The following is a 6,465-nucleotide window of genomic DNA, read 5'->3' as shown; positions in this document are numbered from 1 at the left end:
TATGTAACTGAAACGTTATAGAGCAGTATTTCTCAACCATTTTTTTTACTTATGAACCTTTTCCATTCCTATTTTACTCAAATGGACCCTCCTAGCGATACAATGTTTAAGAAAAATCACTATATTTTTATAATTAAATATCATTAGGAATTGTATAAAAAGAAATTGTTAAAATATTCTGTTTTATAGAAGTATAACCAGTTTATTGCAGATAAATTCTAACAACAAAATCTTATATGGATGCCCAAAGACTTTAAAAAAAAAAATGGTAGCCTGTTATATAAGAGATTTCACTTATTTTTTAACAGGTTCAGCAACTATGAAGCAGCTCTCTCATTGGCTTAGAGTTGTATTGGAGATGAGTGTATGGAATATGGACATGTTAGTTAATTGTGTGGTGATGATAGTGGTATGTTCAGCTCCCAGTCAGCCTTGACTGAATAGAACTATAATCAAAGACATTCTCGGTATGACCACACTGACTCTTCACACACAATTTATTGCAAACTACATTATCCAATATGTCCATTTAATTTTAGAGGTGATAGAGTGTAATTTCAGAGATTAGGCTGCTAATTCTAACAGCTTGTGTAGCCATGTAGAAACTCCTACATTGGCTCATTTTAAATTTAATTTTAATTGGATATATGTTTTTTTAACATGTCATTATTAGTCTCAAACCTTTTATTTTGTCTGCGAAGCATAACATTGAGACCTGTGCCCCATCACTTGCCATGTCTTTCTAGAACTGCCTCTCAAACAATCCTATCAGATTATCCAAACAGATAATCTCTAACAGACTATCAGATTATTTCTAATGGCTGATAAATGTGATGGAGTTAAAAAAAAAAAAAGTAGAGCCTTTAATTTATAAAAGAAAATTTCTGAAATACCTTTTATCACTTACTTGTTTCAGTCAGTGAACTGAAAACCCTTATAGGGTTTTAGTGGAATAAGTTGACCCAAGTACATTTTTTTAATCTAGTATTTATCTCCTCTTTTGTTGAACTGCTAAGTTGTGGGGACATAAACAAACAACACCAGTTGTCAAGCAGTGGTAGTGGGGCAAAGACAGACATAAAGACATGCACAGAACACATACACATGTATTTATATGACAGGCTTCCATACAGTTTTCTGTCAACCCAATTTACTTCCAAGATAATGGTCAGCCCCAGGTTATAGATGACATTTGCTCAAGGTACTGCACAGTAGGGCTGAACCCAAAACCATGTCATTTCAAAGCGAGTCTTTTTACCACACAGCCATGCCTACACCTATGAATATGAAGAGTTGTGTTGAATGTCTCAGCTGTCAACTGAATTCTCATATATTTTAAATAATATCCATCACAATATATTTTCTTCAAAATAACCATGAGAATGTTTTTCTCTGCTTAAGGAACTGGTCTTAACCCTTTTGCTACTATATTTCTTCTGAGATATACTGCCTTTAGTTCAATTAATTTTTAAAATAATGAAGGACTTAGCAAAATAACTTCATTATTCACCTGGTGTTTGGAACCTAAATTAACACAAAATTTTGATTGAACATTTTATCTTCAGATGAATTTTGTATCATAGAACGACAAGCTGTTCCGGGCAGGTTGGTATCAAAAGGATTAGACCTTAGTCATCACTTTATATCATGACACGCAACACTGGATTTTGGTGTAGTGAGGATCTCAAACTTTTTATTCCAATGAAGACCTTTCACAAGCCAACTGATTTTACTGACTGGCCTTATAATGCCAACATAATGTTTGTCAGCCTGACTGACTTCCCTAACTGAATCAATGGAGAAAGCATTATTGTTAACTCAAAATCAATAGGTTGATGTCTATGTTATCTTGATGGTAGAATCCTACTTGCACAAGATAAATACACTACGAAGAGGCATGTAATACAGATATCTTCCAATGGAAACGTGACATTAGCCTAATCACTATTAGCAGCATTAGAGAGAAGTCCTCATATCATCGTCATTCCAAAACAACCTTTTTCCATGCTTGCATGGGTCAGACAGAATTTGCTGAGGCAAATTTTCTATGGCCAAATGCCCTCTCTGTTACTAACCCTCACCTGTTTCCCAGAAAGGTAACATTTACTCATGGCCAAGCATGTTTTCCATGGAAGACTGGAAACAAGCAATATTGCTTGTTGATGCTCACAATCATCACGAGGTCAAGACAAGAGTATACATACATACACATAAACATAGATACATACATACACATGATGGGCTTCTTTCAGTTTCCATCTATCAAGTCCAGTTAAAAGGCTTTGGTTGGTTTGGGAATTTTGTAGAAAACACAAGCCCAAGGTGCCATGCAGTGGGACCGAACCAGAGACCACATGGTTGGTAAGCAAGCTTCTTATTCACACAGCTACACCTGCGCTGTGTGATTTTCACATGTAAGAAAGAATCAGAGAATGTGATTTTGGAGCTGTACTTGCTTGGCAAGGAACTTATTCTGAGACTGTGTGTTGAAGCTAAAACAATTACATGGAGGAAATCATGTTAACCATTCGAAACACAAAAACAACTTTGAGATTCCTTTCATTTCTTAATAGTATACATTACCAAGTGTCAAAAGATTTCATTGTACCTCTACAAATCAGTCGCTGGAATGCAGCAGAATTGTGAAAGTGAACAGGTAACAAGAGTACATCAAATTTATTTGATTGTTATTTCAGTTGCAAATGGAGCAGAAGGTTTCTACAGTGATAATCAGTGCAGCTGTCTCTCTATACTGATAGTGCAGTGTTACTAGCAAGTTGCAAGTATGTGCAGCTATTTTGCTTCTATTTGTACCACTAATTTATAAGCTTATATATCTTATATATAAACCTAGGCAAAATCTGATTCCATGCTTTATCTAATATCACAGTACAACAGAGCAAGTTATCTTGAATTGCACTATTTTCATATATATAAAACTAACCATCACAAACACAGGATTTCCATGTTTGCAGAAATGGCCGGGAAAGCGCTGAGCATTCTGGCATTTATTCATATCCATTTACATCTCAAAATGAAATTCTGAGAACAATGATTCTATCGTTCAATCTCTCAAAGCTGACAAAAAGGCATCAGTAGTAAAACAAGGTTGATTCCATCAACTATAATCAACTGCAAATTTGTGACATTGTGCCAATGTGAGAAATCAATATGGAACTGAAAAGGGAACAGCTGTCCTCCGTTTCTAAACTTAATATTCATGTACAACACAATCAAACAGTCCCACAGATTCAGAATTCTGTTCTATAATAACTGTATTTTAAGTATGATTTTGTAAGGAAATGAAATCTGAACTCCACACCATGTAAGAATATAACAGGATGATACAAAATATGGTTGAAGTTGCAATCATGCAACAAGTAAAATATATATTAAATTTATTTGATAAACTCATACAGAGTGAAACATATGGCCATCCGTAATGAATCGTTTTTATTTTAATTTAATGCAAAATCTTATCTTTTACTTGTTTCAGTTATTGGACTGTAATTATGCTAGAGCACTAGCATGAAGGGTTTAGTGAAACAAATTAACATCCTGGACTTACAGGCTTCTCTCTGTTCCCCTCTTCAAAATTCATTCACAAGGCTCTGGTTGGCCTGAGGATATTAGAAGGTACTTTCAAGGTGTCATGCAGTGGGACTGAACCCAAAAACGATGCAGGTGGGAAGCAAATGTATAACCACACAGCCAAGCCTGCACCCATAAAAGAAGCATTATTTGCAACCGCAATGAAACTCAAACACACAATCTTCCGATTCATAGTCAGATACCTTGTCTAACCCCATCTTCACACCTTAATTTGAGAATAACTCCAAGTTCATATCTAGCTGTTCAAATATTGAATTTCCAATATTTGGTATGGGTTGGACAAGTCTTACAGCAAGTTGTCATAATCTGGAGGTATATCATGCCACTGACACCTGAGAAATCGTCTGTAACAAGACAAAAGAATCTTTTCTTCTCTTTGTATAATTTTCGTTTTTTTAATTCAGAGTTACTGGTCTCCTGGGTAGGTTACCAGTCCTGCAGCTTGCAGAGTAAACATCTCTATTTCTTCATTCCATTTCTGGTATGATTTTTAAAGCTGGATGCCCTTCCTGTCGCCAATCATTTTGCAGTCCTGACTGTAAAGTAGTTGATGGTATGAAGAGCATCCAGAATGATTTTATTAACCACTAGATGCTTAAACTAAACTCTTAGTTCACAAACAAGGGCTCCTGATTTGAATCCAGTCATATGCAACAGAATACAACACTTAATGAAAACTCAAGATCAGTTCTGTTAAAACATGGATGTAAATATCACCTCTAAATTAAAAAAACTAATAGTCCTAAAATTTATTATCTTATTAAGAAAATTTCATTTCAGATGTTTAGGTATTTTATCAAGCTAAATCTATATTTATTGGCATTTAAAAGTGTTGTTTTAAATGCATTTATACACATTTTTTTCCATAAAATCTTTTGAGAATACTACTTAATATTAGTTTCAGAACATTTATATTTTTAGTGTAATATATGTTGATTTTTGCTGAATCAACTGTACTGTTTTTGTTGTACAACAACCTTAATCCTAAATACTGCCATACATTTACTCCAACACTCTGCTGTTTCAGTATTCCAATACCTTCCACTATACAATACTTTGAATTAGGCTAGCCCCTGGTGAAGTCACTGTGATTTCACATCATTGACTGAGAGCCCCATTATTCAGATCTTATCAAGAGCGCTGTGCTGCATTTCTAGTCAAAAACAGACTGTGGAGTACAGAACTTGTGGAGCTCCTAAATATTCAAGTCCTACCTCTATAATGAAAACCCATTTAAACAAATTCAATCTGAGGTTAATCAACAATAAAAACACTTTTGTAATCCCAGTAGCTATGAGGTTACATTACTTTACTAACACCATGGTCACCAACTCCAATCCTGCTACTGCTAACAATACTACAACTCAGAAAAGTAATTTAGAAAGGTCAAGTAATTTTGAAAGGTAAAGTAATTTAGAAAGAGTAATAGAATAAATCAAGCTTAGACTAGTCATTGGGAATAGCCAGCAATGGTGATTTTGACATATGAAACACAATCAGGAGAGACAGATGAATAAAAGGTACATTTCTATGAGCTCCCCCAGCAAACTATTTGAATAACACAATGCAGTAATTGCATTATCACTAATTTGGATTTGTGACTTTAACAGACATACTAGGTAACACAATGATGTCTATCTGGATGTACATGGAAAATATTGTTATATAACCTGGAATGGAGAAGGATCAAAGCTCTGAAGGCTCTGTAATGCAAATAACCTAGCCATTTTTGCAACATTAACCTCAGGAAACCAACCAGCCACCTGAGCACCCATCACTCAAACAACATATGTTAAATAAACTTTGTGAAATAACAACAAAAAAACATTCTGAATATTAATGTTTTTTTTTTTTCAAGTGAAGAATGCACCACTCAACACAGACTAGTAATCAGTTTAAGAGGTAGATGGACCCAAAGACAAAAGATAATCTGGTTAAGGAAGCTATTACAGCTGAAATAGCCCTAGGTCACACAGATTCAAGGAAATATTAGGTAGCAAATAGATGTGTCATAAAAAAGGAATTAGAGATTTATAGCACAGAACACAATTGTGAGTTTTTATAAGACAACTTGATGCAGGCCACAGATGAGATCTGTGGAGCAAGGTTCCAGCAAGGCTGGATAGAAACAAAGTGATAGAATAATATAGTTGATAGAACCATGAAAGCAAAGAGACAGTCTTTGAAAGTATGGAAGTGGGTAATTAAAAGAATAATATCAAATAAATAGATGAGAATCTAAACAGCAGGTAACTTAGTTGGGAGAGCTTTGACAATGCTCTGCAACATGCAAATCCAAAGTATGAGGTGTTACAGATTGCAAAACAGTGGTTAGGTATTTTCTCTGTAAAAAAAAAATACTTTGTGGTAAAAAATAACATCTTGCTATCATTACTAGAGCACCAATACAGTGTAATAATAATCCTTTCTACTATAGGCACAAGACCTGAAATTTTGAGGAAGTGGGATAGCTGATTACATTGACCCCAGTATTTCACTGGTACTTTTCTCATCAACCCTGAAAGGATGAAAGGCAAAGTCAACTTAGGCGGAATTTGAACTCAGAACGTAAAGACAGACGAAATACAGCTAAGCATTTTGCCTGGTGTGCTAACAATTATGCCAGCTCACCACCTTAATAATAAAAATAATAATGTAATTAATTGAGGCTCATGGTTCTGCCTACTTTGGTTTTGTTTTGGCTGCCATTAAAAAAACAGGTTCCACTACTATTTCATAGTTGAGAGATTAGAAATACAAAAAGCATTAGGGTGTTAAAAAAAGAGAATAATTTGCTTTAACAAATAAACCATACTAGTGTGGAAAAACAATTACGGAGAACAAAAACAAGAC

At 34.6% G+C, this 6,465-nt stretch overlaps 1 protein-coding gene across 12 annotated transcripts in view; it reads right to left on the bottom strand.

Moving 5' to 3' along the window:
* Window positions 1-6,465, bottom strand: part of LOC106871743 (brefeldin A-inhibited guanine nucleotide-exchange protein 1) — a 171,554-nt gene that overhangs the window by 115,991 nt on the left and 49,098 nt on the right. The gene's annotated exons all lie outside the window — the stretch shown is intronic.

This window comes from Octopus bimaculoides, chromosome 8 (assembly GCF_001194135.2).
Source record: "Octopus bimaculoides isolate UCB-OBI-ISO-001 chromosome 8, ASM119413v2, whole genome shotgun sequence".
In the NCBI taxonomy this organism is placed as follows: Eukaryota; Metazoa; Mollusca; class Cephalopoda; order Octopoda; family Octopodidae; genus Octopus; species Octopus bimaculoides.
The sequence above is the reverse complement of the archived record's forward strand: the minus strand, read 5'-3'. Positions and strand labels throughout refer to the sequence as shown.